Genomic DNA, 16,286 nt, shown 5'->3' with positions numbered 1-16,286 from the left:
TGGGCCCAATGGATCAACCGGTCTTTCTGTCTTCTGGGTAGACAGAAAGACTTTCCCCAAAACCTTCTCAAATAAATGTTAACTGCGAAGTTAGCTTACCTGGCAGAACTATATAATGATTAATTGTATGAATCGGATGGGCTTTGTTTTGCAAACTCTGTCATGACATATGCAGCAGCAAAAACATCGCTAGACCAGCACATTCCTCTCGTGCAAAACAAAATGCACAATTTAAGGGGTATTACACTCAAATCAAAATGTGTCTGTTTGTTTACTGCCCTCAAAAATAGTCTTCAGATGGGATTTAACCATTGACATCGACTCAGAATGTCACATTTCATTGTTTCTCTATAAATAATGGTAATTTTGAGAGTTAAAAATAAATGAGAGAAAACAGAATTTGTGAAAATACAAAGAGAGTATATTTGAAAGCTAGGAAATATAGTAGCTAACAACATAATTTAAAAGTAGCTTGTGCTAGAAAAGGTTGGAGACCCCTGGTCTAGACACTCCAGTTTCATGGGCTTCACCCTTATGGGCCCTTGTCAAAAGTAGTGCACTAAATAGGGAATAGGGCCTTATTTGGGATGCATCACTAGTAATCAAATTGACGCAGTCTGAAGTCTTCATAACATCACACAGTTACACAGTGATTGATTGGGTGAAATGCATTAGTCTGGCTTTTAGCTGGAGTCTGGACCACAACACATTATCTCATGCTGTTAGCGGATCTCAATAAAACGACTTCCTGCCATGCTGTCTTAATTGTCTTTTTCACCTTTCTGACACTGGGCTCCAATTCAATTTATGGCCATTTCCTTATGAGCGAACATGTCAAGGGGTACATAAAAGGTCTGTGTTTTGATAGACTAGTAGTGGGATACCATTCGATTTAGTCATTCATGAGTACATGTTGCGCATCTCAATCAGATTGCAGTCTGTACTTTTATGAATAAAAAGAGTCGCTTGTGTTGTGAGGCCAGGATGACTAGAGAAGATGTGTCTAACCATTACGCTACTTATGACAGGGTTAATGTAAAGTGGTATCTATGCAGCAGGCTATTGGATTGATATACAGAAGAGAAGTGCTACAGTGTGCTACACTATGCAGGCGTGTGGATTGATACTGTACACAGAGAGTGCCTGTTTCGTTCCTCTGCCATAAATAGTACCTTTGTTCTCAAATAGTCCATAGAGAATCCTCTTGAAAGTCACCCACACTGCATTGTCAACAAGTAAGCCGCTCATCAGCCTGTACAGAAATATTGACTCTCTTCCTCACATTGTGGTTCATGATCAAAGTCTTACTGGTGTAGATCTCAGGAACTAACTAACTCCACTGATCAATAATATAAAACGCAACATGCAAAAATGTCAAAGATTTTACTGAATTACACTTCATATAGGGAAATCAGTCAATTGAAATAAATTCATTAGGCTCTAATTTATGGAAGAAATGGGTCATTTTCAGCTTCCAGGAATTGTGTACAGATCCTTACGATAATAGGCCATGCATAATCATGCTGAAACATGAGGTGATGGCGGCGGATGAATGGCACGGCAATGGGCCTCAGGATCTCATCACGGTATCTCAGTGCATTCTAATTGCCATCGATAAAATGCAATCATGTTCGTTGTCCGTAGCTTATGCCTGCCCATGCCATAACCCCACCGCCACCATGGGGCACTCTGTTCACAACGTTGACATCAGCAAACCGCTCGCCCACATGACGCCAAAAATGCTGTCTGCAACCTACCCGGTAGTCACCTGGAATGCATTTCAATTAACAGGTGTGCCTCCTTAAAAGTGAATTTGTGGAATTTCTTTCCTTCTTAATGCGTTTGAGCCAATCAGTTGTGTTGTGACAAGGTACAGTTTGAGCCAATCAGTTGTGTTGTGACAAGGTACAGTTGAAATTGGGATTAATCTGTGAAGAGCACACTTCTCCAGCGTGCCAGTGGCTATCGAAGGTGAGCATTTCAAATCAGATCAAATTTTATTTGTCACATGCGCCGAATAAAACAGGTGTAGACCTTACAGTGAAATGCTTACTTACAAGCCCTTAACCAACAATGCAGTTTTAAGAAAAATAAGTGTTAAGAAAGTATTTACTAAAATAAACTGAAGTTAAAAAATAAATAACAATAAATAAATAATGAAAGAGCAGCGATAGAATATCAGTAACAAGGCTATATACAGGGGGTACCAGTACAGAGTCAACGTGCGGGGGTACAGGTTAGTCCAGGTAATTGAGGTAATATGTACATGTACAGTAAGTAGAGGTAAAGTGACTATGCATAGAGCAGCGTAAAAATGGTCCGGGTAGCCATTTGTTTAGCTGTTCGGGAGTCTTATGACTAGTCTTGGAGCTCTGGTACCACTTGCCATGCTGTATCAGAGAGAACAGTCTATGACTAGGGTGGCTGGAGTCTTTGGCAATTTTTAGGGCCTTCCTCTGACACCACCTGGTATAGTAGTCGTGGATGGCAGGAAGCTTGGCTCCAGTTATGTAATGGGCCATACGCATTGCCCTCTGTAGTGCCTTGCGGTAGGAGGCCGAGCAGTTGCCATACCAGGCAGTGATGCAACCAGTCAGGATGCTCTCGATGGTGCAGTTGTATAATTTCCTGAGGATCTGAGGACCCATGTTAAATCTTTTCAGTCTCCAGAGGGGGAATAGGCGTTGTCATGCCCTCTTCACGACTGTCTTGGTGTGTTTGGACCATGATAGTTTGTTGGTGATGTGGACACCATGGAACTTGAAGCTCTCAACCTGCTCCACTACAGCCACATTGATGAGAATGGAGGTGTGCTCGGCCCTCCTTTTCCTGTAGTCCACAATCATCTCCTTTGTCTTGATCACGTTGAGGGAGAGGTTGTTATCTTGGCACCACAGTGCCAGGTCTCTGACCTCCTCCATGTAGGCTGTCTCATTGTTGTCGTGATCAGGCCTACCACTGTTGTGTCTTCGGCAAACTTAATGATGGTGTTGGAGTCGTGCTTGGCCATGCAGTCATGGGTGAACAGGGAGTAGAGGAGGGGACGGAGCACGCACCCCTAAGGGGCCCCAGTGTTGAGGATCAGCGTGGCAGATGTGTTGTTTTTTTTTTTGATTTTTTTTTTGTTACCTACCCTTACCACCTGGGGGTGGCCCGTCAGGAAGTCCAGGATCCAGTTGCAGAGGGAGGTGTTTGGTCACAGGGTCCTTAGCTTAGTGATGAGCTTTGAGGGCACTATGGTGTTAAATGCTGAGCTGTAGTCAATGAATAGAATTCTCATGTACACTACGGTCAAAAGTTTTAGAACACCTACTCATTCAAGGGTTATTCTTTATTTTTACTATTTTCTACATTGTAGAATAATAATGAAGACATCAAAACTATGAAATAACAAATTGAATTTTTTAGTAACCAAAAAAGTGTTAAACAAATCTAAATATATTTTATATTTGACATTCTTCAAATAGCCACATTTTGCATTGATGACAGCTTTGCACACTCTTGACATTCTCTCAACCAGCTTCATGAGGTAGTCACCTGGAATGCATTTCAATTAACAGGTGTGCCTCCTTAAAAGTGAATTTGTGGAATATGAGCCAATCAGTTGTGTTGTGACAAGGTAAGGGGGTATACAGAAGATAGCCTTATTTGGTAAAAGACAAAGTCCATATTATGGCAAGAACAGCTCAAACAAGCAGAGAAATGACAGTCCATCATTACTTTAAGACATGAAGGTCAGTCAATAAGGACATTTCAAAAACTTTGAAAGTTTCAAGTGCAGTCGAAAAAACCATCAAGTGCTATGATGAAACTGGCTCTCATTAGGAATGCCACAGGAATGGAAGACCCAGAGTTACCTCTGCTGCAGATGATACGTTCATTGGAGATACCAGCCTCAGAAATGGCAGGCCAAATAAATGCTTCACAGACTTCAAGTAACATACACATCTCAACATTAACTGCTCAGAGGAGACTATGTGTCACGTCCTGACCAGTAAAAGGGGTCATTTGCCATATTAGTATGGTCAGGGCGTGGCAGGTGGGTTGTTTTGTGTGTTTTGGGGTTTTTTGGTTCTAGGGGAATTTGTTCTAGTTTTCTATTTCTATGTTTCGTTTTCCATGTTTGGCCGAGTATAGTTTCCAATCAGAGGCAGGTGTCTTTCGTTGTCTCTGATTGGAAGCCATACTTTGGCAGCCTGTTTTCCTTTGGGTTTTGTGGGTGGTTGCTTTCTGTTTAGTGTGTGAGTATACCTGACAGAACTGTTTGGCTGTCATTTGTTTTTCTTTGTGAAGTGCTTTCATTCAAAATAAAAGATGAGCACTCAACACGCTGCGCCTTGGTCTGTTCACTACGATGCCTGTGACACTATGTGAATCAGGCCTTCATGGTTGAATTGCTGCAGAGAAAACAATACTAAAGGACACCGATAAGAAGAAGAGACATGCTTGGGCCAAGAAACACGAGCAATGGGCATTAGACCGGTGGAAATCTGTCCTTTGGTCTGATGAGTCCAAATCAGAGATTTTTGGTTCCAACCGTTGTCTTTGTGAGACGCGTTGTGGGTGAACGGATTATCTCCACATGTGTATTTCCCACCGTATAAAGCATGGAGGAGGTGTTATGGTGTGGGGGTGCTTTGCTGGTGACACTGTCTGTGATTTATGTAGAATTCTAGACATACTTAACCAGCATGGCTGCCACAGCATTCTGCAGCGATATGCCATCCCATCTGTTTTGGGCTTAGTGGGACTATCATTTGTTTTTCAACAGGACAACGACCCAACACACCTCCAGGCCGTATAAGGGCTATTTTACTGAGGAAAGTGATGGAGTGCTGCATCAGATGATCTTTGTAGTCTGTAATAGTTTGCAAGACCTGCCACATCCAACGAGCATCGAAGCCGGTGTAGTAGGATTCAATCTTAGTCCTGTATTGATGCTTTGCCAGTTTTATGCTTCGTCGGAGGGCATAGCAGGATTTCTTATTCGCGTCCGGGTTAGAGTCCTGCTCCTTCAAAGAGGCAGCTCTACCCTTTAGCTCAGTGTGGATGTTGCCTGTAATCCATGGCTTCTGGTTGGGGTATGAACGTACGGTCACTGTGGGGACGACATCATCAATGCACTTATTTATGATGCCAGTGACAAATGTGGTCTACTCCTCAATGCCATCGGAAGAATCTAGGAACCTATTCCAGTCTGTGCTAGCTACAGTCCTGTAACTTAGCATTTGCATCATCTGACCACTTCCGTATTGAGTGAGCTACTGGTTCTTTCTGCTTTAGTTTTTGCTTGTAAGCAGGAATCAGGAGGATATCGTTATGATCAGATTTGCCAAATGGAGGGCGAGGGAATGCTTTGTATGCATCTCTGTGTGTGGATAAAGGTGGTCTACAGTTTTTTTCCTCTGGTTGCACATGCTGGTAGAAATTAGGTAAAACTGATTTCAGTAACTTGTTTCAAAAAATCCCCAAAAATGTAAAATAGAAAAGTGGTGCTTGCATATGTATTCACCCCTTTTGCTATGAAGCCCCTAAATAAGATCTGGTGCAACCAATTACCTTCAGAAATCACATAATTAGTTAAATAAAGTCCACCTGTGTACAATCTAAGTGTCACATGATCTGTCACATGATCTCAGTATGTATACACACTCCTGTTCTGAAAGGCCCCAGAGTCTGCAACACCACTAAGCAAGCGGCACCATGAAGATCAACGAGTTCTCCAAACAGGTCAGGGACAAAGTCGTGGAGAAGTACAGATCAGGATTGGGTTATAAAAAATATCCAAAACTTTGAACATCCCACGGAGCACTATTAAATCCATTATTAAAAAATGGAAAGAATACGGCACCACAACAAACCTGCCAAGAGAGGGCCGCCCACCAAAACTCACAGACCAGGTAAAGAGGGCATTAATCAGAGAGGCAACAAGGAAACCAAAGAGAACCCTGAAGGAGCTGCAAAGCTCCACAGCGGAGATTGGAGTATCTGTCCACAGGACCACTTTAAGCTGTACACTCCACAGAGCTGGGCTTTACGGAAGAGTGGCCAGAAAAAAGTCATTGCTTAAAGAAAAAAATAAGCAAACATGTTTGGTGTTCGCCAAAAGGCATGTGGGAGACTCCCCAAACATATGGAAACCCAATACCTCCCATCACCCGAGAATACCATCCCCACAGTGAAGCATGGTGGTGGTGGCAGCATCATGCTGTGGGCATGTTTTTCCATTGGCAGGGACTGGGAAACTAGTCAGAATTGAAGGAATGATAGATGGCGCTAAATACAGGGGAATTCTTTCGGGAAACCTGTGAGGCCGGTTGGACGTAGTGCCAAATTCTCAAACTTGACATTGGAGACATAGCCCTGGGAAGGAGGGGTGCTGAGGATGCTGGAGCACCCCTCGAAAATAAGGGAATAAAAAATATATATTAATAAAAAATTAAAATAAACACAATTAAAATGCAATGGCTGTTTACTGTAATGGCAGACATTAGGACCATGGAGAGCATTCCTCGGAGAGTAGCTACCAGCCTGTGCTCCTTTTCTGTCACTTTTAGAAAGCAGAGGGCAGACACAGTGCCATTTGCTTTGCCGGTCAGCTTTTTAGGCAGTGCGCCGATTGCTTTGAATTTGATGTTGGCATTTGAAATTGGCCTTGTAAGCCTTGTTGTAATCTGATAGCCAGGGGTTAATTTAATTGGGAATTGGGAGGTGGGGGTCCCTCCTTTTTGGTGACCATTAGAAACCAAAAGCTGTTTTATTGTTATTAAAATATAGGTTGTGAAAGCTGTAAGCCTAATTGTTATTTTCATTTATTCACCTAGTATGCTAGTGCAATTTTGATTTAATGTAGGTCTATTGGTATGAAAATAACTGAACAATTTGCTATTTAGAGCATTTCCCCAAAATACATGTCTTCTTTTTGGCTTCAAAGACAATAACAATTGTAGGCTATAACAAATGTGCAAATAATTAATGATAACCTAGTTGGGATAACTTTTTTAACTTGTTGCTATAGGCCTACATAAGCATCCTCTGCCTGCACCCCTACCTGTAGCCTACCTGCCTCTGGTATAATGCATTTCCACCTCTCACTCTATCAGTCTTACTTGTCCATCTTCCTGAATTAAAATGTGATATTCTAACAGATCAATCTTGCAGGCAAAACATCATTCAATATAGCTAAGTTATTTAGCTATAGTGTGGATGTAGGGCTGTTTTTGTACATAATGAGCACCCAGATGCTGCATAGGCAACACAATAATATCAGAAGAGACAAGCTGGTCTGGGGAAAAATGTTTGCGGCCGCCTCTGTGTTGGCTACTATGTTGCAATATTAATATTCTCAGAGCAGTCTTATTCCATTGCGAATAATGCAGACAGGCAAATACAAAAATGAGCTGAGCGTACACATTATAAGGAACATCTCTGAATGCAGAGCAACAATTTTCGTGTGGAGCACATGAGACAATCACAATGTCATAGTACACTGTATGCGCCGTTACACAAGGGTAATTTCCTATAGCCTATAGCAGGGGGTCTGCAACCTTTTTCATATGAGTGACAATTTACAATTGATCCTTTAATTTCTAAAGATCTACGTGCCAGTTATCATTTTAATTTAAGCATTGTAGGCTACTCAACTGTGCCCAGAAAATGTCTAACTGCCCACAAACTGAATAGCCTAATTCTAGCTGGCTACTTGACAGAGACGCTGTCCATTCAGCCACATCCCATGGAGCTCCACTATGCCTACCTGTACCGAGGCGCTTAGTGTGTAGATGTTTCTTCATTCCTTGGTTGAGTTTGTTTGTCTTTATGTGTCCCTGTCGATTGTAGGCCTAAGTCATTCCTTTGATGCATACCTTTTATTTCAATGCATGTGTAGGATTTATCTGGCATAGTTTGCATTTGCAGTCAGCTGTTTTATGCTCCGGTTACTTTCACATTGATGTCGGTATTTGAAGTCAGCCTTGATAGCGTGTATTATGCATCTACTTCATGTTGCACTGTTCCACAAGTAGGCTAAATTAGTCAATTTAGCCTAAGTATGATGGGGTTGAGTAGTACATTGTACACGCCATTCCACAGATGTTAAACCAAATATATTGCAGTGATAATGTCCATGGGACATTTTTGTTTGTTTTTGCTGTTCTCTCACCCCCCAAGTCGGCGAAAAAATGCAGCACCCCCAATAAACTTCCGCAGGTATGGTTGGAGGCGGCTTATGGTGGAGAAATTAACATTACATTCTCTGTCAACAGCTCTGGTGGACATTCCTGCAGTCAGCATGCCAATTGAACGCTCCCTCAAAACTGTGGCATTGTATTGTGAGACAAAACAGCATATTTTAGAGTGGCCTTTTTATTGTCCACAGAACAAGGTACACCTGTGTAATGATCATGCTGTTTAATCAGCTTCTTGACATGCCACACTTATCAGGTAGATGGATTATCTTGGCAAAGGAGAAATACTCACTAACAGGGATGTAAACACATATTTTTGTTCAGTATAAATACCTTGTCACGTTACTGATATCATAAAGGAAGGTTCAGGAATTTATATTTATTGCAGACACATTTTGGAGTGCGCTCCTTCGTCACTTTATTAGTGGTCTGCTCTCTGTGTCTGCAGCCTGTAGCCTGTGTATTCAGACTGTAAAGCATCCAGTGTTTTAACATTTAGTTGTACATTTCTCACAGTAATCATCTGGTCGTTTACCTAAACAGATTAGTTCCTCCTGATGTTTTATTCAAAAGATTTTTTCTCTCTGAGGCCTTGCTTTATATCATATCGCTTGCCGTTGCCTTGAATAGACGTGAGCTCAACAACTGTCATATGAATAACACAAAGCGCAATGAATAATACATTACAGAGGACTGTGTGTGTGGGTGAGTGTGGGGTTGAGTGGAATGGTGCCAAACAAACCATGAGCTCACTTTACAGGTTAAAGCACTGACCCCCTCTCATATATACAGTACCAGTCAAAAGTTTGGACACACCTTCTCATTCAAGGGTTTTTCTTTATTTTTACAATTTTCTACATTGTAGAATAATAGTGAAGACATCAAACCTATGGAATAACACATATGGAATCATGTAATTATAAGGGCACAAGGCGAGAACCAGATGCAGACACAGGAGGCAGATGATTAGAGTCCAAGATGTTTATTAACAATCCAAAAGGGGTAGGCAACAGAATGGTTGTGGACAGGCAGAAGGTCAAAACCAGTTCAGAGTTCCAGAGGTACAGAATGGCAAGCAGGCTCGAGGTCAGGACAGGCAGAATGGTCAGGCAGGTGGGAATGGAGTCCAGAAAAACAGGCAAAGGCCAAAACCGGGAGGACAAGAAAAATGGAATAGAAAAGCAGGCGCACGGGGAAAAACACACTGGTTGATTTGAACAACAAATTCTTATTTTCAATGACGGCCTAGGAACAGTGGGTTAACTGCCTTGTTCAGGGGCAGAATGACAGATTTTCACCTTGTCAGCTCGGGATTCTATCTTGAAACCTTTCGGTTACTAGTCCAACGCTCTAACCACTAGGCTACCTGCCGCCCCAGATTCTTCAAAGTATTCTTCAAATTCTTCAAAGTAGCCACCCTTTGCCTTGATGACAGCTTTGCACACTCTTGGTATTCTCTCAACCAGCTCACCTGGAATGCCTTTCCAATAGTCTTGAAGGAGTTCCCACATATGCTGAGCACTTGTTGGCTGCTTTTCCTTCTCTCTGCGGTCCAACTCATCCCAAACCATCTCAATTGGGCTGAGATCGGGTGATTGTGGAGGCCAGGTCATCTGATGCAGCATTCCATCACTCTCCTTCTTCAAATAACCCTGACACAGCCTGGAGGTGTGTTGGGTCATTGTCATAATGAAAAACAAATGATAGTCCCATTAAGCGCAAACCAGATGGGATGGCACATCGTTGCAGAATGCTGTGGTAGCCATGCTAGTTAAGTGTGCCTTGAATTCTAAATAGGTCACCGACAGTGTCACCAGCAAAGCATTCCCACAGCATCACACCTCCTCCTCCATGCTTCACGGTGGGAACCACACATGCGGAGATCATCCGTTCACCTACTCTGCATCTCACAAAGACACTGTGGTTGGAACCAAAATGTTCAAATTTGTCCTCTTCAGACCACAGGACAGATTTCCACCGGTCTAATGTCCATTGCTCGTGTTTCTTGGCCCAAGCAATTGTCTTCTTCTTATTGGTGTCCTTTAGTATTGGTTTCTTTGCATCAATTCGACTACGAAGGCCTGATTGACGCAGTCTCCTCTGAACAGTTGATGTCTAGATGTGTCTGTTACTTGAACTATGTAAAGCATTTATTTGGGCTGCAATTTCTGAGGCTGGTAACTCAAGTTCATTTATCCTCAGCAGCAGAGGTAACTCTTCCTTTCCTGTGGCGGTCCTCATGAGAGAGAGTTTCATCATAGCGCTTGATGATTTTTGCAACTGCACTTGAATAAACTTTCAATGTTCTTTACATTTTCCGCATTGACTGACCATTGACTGACAATTCAATTTTCCAACGATTGATTACAGACAGATTATTTCACTTATAATTCACTGTATCACAATTCCAGATGGTCAGAAGTTTACATACACCAAGTTGACTGTGCCTTTAAACAGCTTGGAAAATTCCAGAAAATGATGTCATGGCTTTAGAAGCTTCTGGTCGGCTAATTGACATAATTTGAGTCAATTGGAGGTGTACCTGTGGATGTATGTCAAGGCCTACCTTCAAACTCAGTGCCTCTTTGCTTGAAGTCATGGCACTTATCCAAAGTACGTTCATCTCGAGGAGACTGAACGCGTCTCCTTCCTGAGCGGTATGCCGGCTGCGTGGTCCCATGGTGTTTATACTTGCGTACTATTGTTTGTACAGATGAACGTGGTACCTTCAGGCGTTTGGAAATTGCTCCCAAGGATGAACCCGACATGTGGAGCTCTCCAATTTCTTTTCAGAGGTCTTGGCTGATTTCTTTTTGATTTTCCCATGATGTCAAGCAGAGAGGCACTGAGTTTGAAGGTAGGCCTTGAAATACATCCACAGGTACACCTCCAATTGACTCAGGCTAATTGACATCATTTATCAGAAGCTTCTAAAGCCATGACATCATTTTCGGGAATTTTCCAAGCTGTTTAAAGGCACAGTCAACTTAGTGTATGTAAACTTCTGACCAACTGGAATTGTGATTAAGTGAAATAATCTGTCTGTAAACAATTTTTTGAAAAATGACTTGCAATGCACGAAGTAGATGTCCTAACCGACTTGCCAAAACTATAGTTTGTTAACAAGAAATTTGTGGAGTGGTTGAAAAACGAGTTTTAATGACTCCAACCTAAGTGTATGTAAACTTCTGACTTCAACTGTACATAACGTTGTCATTTGCTTGGAGTTGTTGGTGCATCAGTGGACCTCAGCTTCACAACGCCCTCCAACACACTGCGGACCACTTTGACCACAGTGTAAAAATCTGTTTGCTTATGCCTGGAGTCATTTCTTTGGAGGATTGAGAAGACTTGCACAATGGTGGCTATAAACTGAAGGCCGGGGTCAGTCACCACCTTCAGCAGCCCTGTAGCCTCCAGTCTTACTTCTGGGTTGTACGAATGCATGTATTCTATGTCAGAGAGGAACTTCACAATGCTGTCACTTCTTTTAACAACCACTGACGCAGTAGCCAGGGGTCCCCTTCTCCTTTGGCTTTGTTTGGGTAATTTGTCGAAGCCAATTTTTTATATCCATCGTGGCAGTGGCAGATTAGCTGGTTCGAGCTAGCTAAATAGGCTAAGGCTAATAACACTAATGCTTTTTACAGCTAGCAAAGAAGCTAACTTAACTCTGTAGTGGTGTGGTGTGAGGCAAAGTGAGTGAAGCAACTTCAAGGGTAAACTTGAACCTGCTCTTACAAATAAAAATAAAATATTACAGGGGGAGGCATATCACATTATTCAAGTTTTTCCCCACTTTTTATGGAAACCCAAAGGAGTCATACCTAACTGCCCCATAGGCTTTCCATAGCCCTTCTACGCACACTGCTGTGTGCTCTGACCATTGTGCTGACAGCGGAGATTTTGCACCAACCTGCCACTCGATCATTTAACTTTTGGGGTATTTTTATATAAGGACATAAAACTGAAGAGGCACAATTTTCAACTGAGGAGGATAAGCCCCCTCATGGAGCCGGGCCCGAAACACAGTGAACTTAAAACACAAAATATTTGAAATCCTCTGAGACTTAAACACACCAACAGGTCTGTACAGTCAAACAAAGAAGGCAGGAAGAAAGGATATATTGAGGGCATAGGCAAGGTGTTGAAGGAAGGAGAGATAAATGGGACACAGTAAGGTACGGTGTTGGCAGGGTGTTGCAATGTGGGCGAGGGAGGGAGAGAGGGAGGAAGGGAGGAGTAGAGATGGAGGGGGTAACCCACCCACAATACTACAGTTTACTATAGAGTACTACAGTAATTACTATAGAATTATGTTGTAAACTGTAGTATACTGTAGAAAACTATACTACACACTGTAGTATATCTCGATCATGTGTAGTACTTACTATAGAATGTTGTAGTATACTGTAGAATACTTTAGGGCACCAGGTAGCCAAGCGGTTAGAGTGTTGGGAAAGTCACTGAATTCTCGCTGGTTCGAATCCCCTAGCCAACAGAAAAATATATATATGTGCCCTTGAGCAAGGCACTTAGAGCTAATTGCTCCTTTAAGTCGCTCTGGATGAGAACTTGTGCAAAAATGTACAGTAAATACTACAATATTGTCCTCAAAAACACTACACTGTTTTAACTATAGTAAATACTACAGTATTTAATTTGCACATTCCCTTCTTCTCCCACATATCCTACATTGCGCCAGCCATAAGTAAGAAATATACAAGTATGCACTGATCCTGGCCCATGTTGACTCCAATGCTTCCCACAATTATGTCAAGTTGGCTGTATGTCCTTTGAATGGTGTACCATTCTTAATACACACAGGAAAATGTTGAGCGTGAAAATCCCTGCAGCATTGCAGTTATTGACACAAACCGGTTCGCCTGGCACCTACTATCATACCCCGTTCAAAGGCTCTTACATTCAAAGGCTCTCCCCATTCACCATCTGAGTGATACAAATACACAATCCATGTTTCAATTGTCTCAAGGCTTAAAAATCCTTCTTTAACCTGTCTCCTCCCCTTCATCTACACTGATTGAACTGGATTTAACAAGTGACATAATAAGGGATCATAGCTTTCACCTGGATTCAGTTGGTCAGTCTACAGTATGTCATGAAAAGAGCAGGTGTACTTAATATTTTGTATACTCAGTGTAGACCATACATTGTGTTCCCCACAGGTTATAGAAAATGGTAGAAGTGCTGAACTATCTGTTCAGACCCCAGTCCTACCTATCGACAGGTTATGAAAAATGTGCTCTTTTAGTATTTCTCAAGTAGGTTTCCTCAAGGAGAAAGCCTCTGCTTCTATGTCAAATGTAATATAACAAAAACACTATAGTAAATGCTACAGTAATGCCTGCCTAAACACTACAGTAAATACTACAGTATACTACAGCGCAAAAACAGTAGAGTAAATTCTACAGTATACTACAATCGTCAAATCCACTTCTTTAATTACTATAGTATATACTACAATTTTATTTTACTACAGTATTTATACTATAGTTAACTGTTAATTTATTCCATATCATAAACTGGGTGGTTCGAGCCCTGAATGTTGATTGGCTGACAGCCATGGTATATCAGACATTATAAACTGGGTGGTTCAAGCCCTGAATGCGGATTGACTGACAGCCGTGTTATATCAGACCGTATACCATGGGTATGACAAAACATTTATTTCTACTGCTCTAATTATGTTGGTAACCAGTTTATAATAGCAATAAGGCACCTCAGGGTTTGTGGTATATGGCCAATATACCACGACTAATGGCTGTATCCAGGCACTCCGCGTTGTGTTGTGCTAAGAACAGCCCTTAGCCGTGGTATATTGGCCATATACCACAAACCCTGAGGTGCCTTATTGCTTAAATATACTATACTATTTTTTCATGTGGGAAGGTAGGGGGTTGCAATGTGGGGGATGTAGGTAGGGAGAGAAAGAGAGAGAGGGAAGGAAGGGGAAGAGATGAAGGAGCTGCAGTAAGGCACGGTGTTGGCAGGGCGTTGTAATGTGGGCGAAGACGAGGGAGAGTGTCCAAAGTGTTGATTAATTCTAAAAAGAACTGGCAGAGACACAATAGACTAGACACCGTCCAGCAGAGAAGACACTGTGACCTGTCGGCTGGGCAGAGTCATGGAATGTAGAGCGTCTACACTGTGTCACGACACAGACACTGTCTGAACAGACGGCTGCACTGCAAAGGCAGTCTAGATCAGGGGTGGGCAACTGGCCCCCCTTTTAGTAGACCCGCGGACCATAAAAAAAAAAAAAACGTTATAACTAAAAACATTCCTCTTCACTGTCAAGAGGGAGACCGCTAAAATGTTTTGCTCGCAAGGTGGGGTGCGTATGGATGTGGGTACGCAGACCCACGAGCCTCTGTGACCCCTTATGATGAGTTCTGTTTTTTTTGTGGCCTCCACCCCCATCAAAGTTGCCCATCCTTGGTCTAGACACTATATAAGCCCAACAGGACTCCAAAGACAGTCTAGACACTATACATTTACATTTACGTAATTTAGCAGACGCTCTTATTCAGAGCGACTTACTATACAACCCCAACAGGACTACAAAGACTGTCTAGACTCTATACAACCCTGGATGCTTTGGTATGGATTTGACGTTTTAAAAAACATATACCATAATATTATTTAACATGATTTTTGAATGGCTACCTCCTCTCTGTACCCCACACATCGAGCAGTGGATTTCAAACACAGATTAATCCACAAAGGCAAGGGAGTTTTCCAAATGCCTTGCAAAGAAGGGCACCTATTGGTAGATGGGTAAAACATTTTAAAAAGGAGACAGTGAATATCCATTTGAGCATGGTTGTCAAGGCTTTGGGTAACTGGTGAAAAGGAGTCAGGAGCAGGAGAGCTGAGATGCGGGGACAAGGTATTTAATACACAAAAACACCAGTATAGAAACAATACAACGGTGTGTGAAATATACCGGTACCACGAAAATTACATTACATTTACGTCATTTAGCATACGCTCTTATCCAGAGTGACTTACAAATTGGTGCATTCACCTTATGATGTCCAGTGGAACAACCACTTTACAATAGTACATCTATATATTTTTTGGGGGGGAGGGGGTTAGAAGGATTACTTTATCCTATCCCAGGTATTCCTTAAAGAGGTGGGGTTTCAGGTGTCTCCAGAAGGTGGTGATTGACTCCGAGATATGTCTAGAAGGATGAGAGCAGAGGAGAGAGAGTTAGCTTTAGCAGTGCGGAGAGCCTCCGTGACACAGAGAAGAGCAGTCTCAGTTGAATGACCAGTCTTGAAACCTGACTGATTTGGATCAAGAAGGTCATTCTGAGAGAGATAGCAAGAGAGCTGGCCAAGGACGGCACGCTCAAGAGTTTTGGAGAGAAAAGAAAGAAGGGATACTGGTCTGTAGTTGTTGACATCGGAGGGATCGAGTGTAGGTTTTTTGAGAAGGGGTGCAACTCTCGCTCTCTTGAAGACGGAAGGGATGTAGCCAGCGGTCAAGGATGAGTTGATGAGCGAGGTGAGGTAAGGGAGAAGGTCTCCGGAAATGGTCTGGAGAAGAGCACAAGTCACAAGATTTCATCTGGAGAGAGAGGGGAGAAAGAGGTCAAAGCATAGGGTAGGGCAATGTGAGCAGGACCAGCGGTGTCGTTTGACTTAACAAACGAGGATCGGATGTCGTCAACCTTCTTTTCAAAATGGTTGACGAAGTCATCCGCAGAGAGGGAGGAGGGAGGGGGAGGAGGATTCAAGAGGGAGGAAAAGGTGGCAAAGAGCTTCCTAGGGTTAGAGGCAGATGCTTGGAATTTAGAGCGTTAGAAAGTGGCTTTAGCAGCAGAAACAGAGGAAGAAAATGTAGAGAGGAGGGAGTGAAAAGATGCCAGGTCCGCAGGGAGGCTAGTTTTCCTCCATTTCCGCTCGGCTGCCCGGAGCCCTGTTCTGTGAGCTCGCAATGAGTTGTCAAGCCATGGAGCAGGAGGGGAGGACCGAGCCGGCCGGGAGGATAGGGGACATAGAGAGTCAAATGATGCAGAAAGGGAGGAGAGGAGGGTTGAGGAAGCAGAATCAGGAGATTGGTTGGAGAAGG

At 42.7% G+C, this 16,286-nt stretch overlaps 1 protein-coding gene and 1 non-coding gene across 2 annotated transcripts in view; both read left to right on the top strand.

The window, feature by feature from the left end:
• Window positions 1-16,286, top strand: part of LOC106561536 (carbohydrate sulfotransferase 8) — a 122,328-nt gene that overhangs the window by 61,725 nt on the left and 44,317 nt on the right. The gene's annotated exons all lie outside the window — the stretch shown is intronic.
• Window positions 13,443-13,495, top strand: LOC123724973 (U7 small nuclear RNA). Its single transcript, XR_006757450.1, has one exon. It is a non-coding gene; the product is annotated as a U7 small nuclear RNA (small nuclear RNA).

Source organism: Salmo salar, chromosome ssa10 (genome assembly GCF_905237065.1).
Source record: "Salmo salar chromosome ssa10, Ssal_v3.1, whole genome shotgun sequence".
NCBI classification, from domain to species: domain Eukaryota; kingdom Metazoa; phylum Chordata; class Actinopteri; order Salmoniformes; family Salmonidae; genus Salmo; species Salmo salar.
This window is presented reverse-complemented; position numbering and strand designations above follow the sequence as displayed.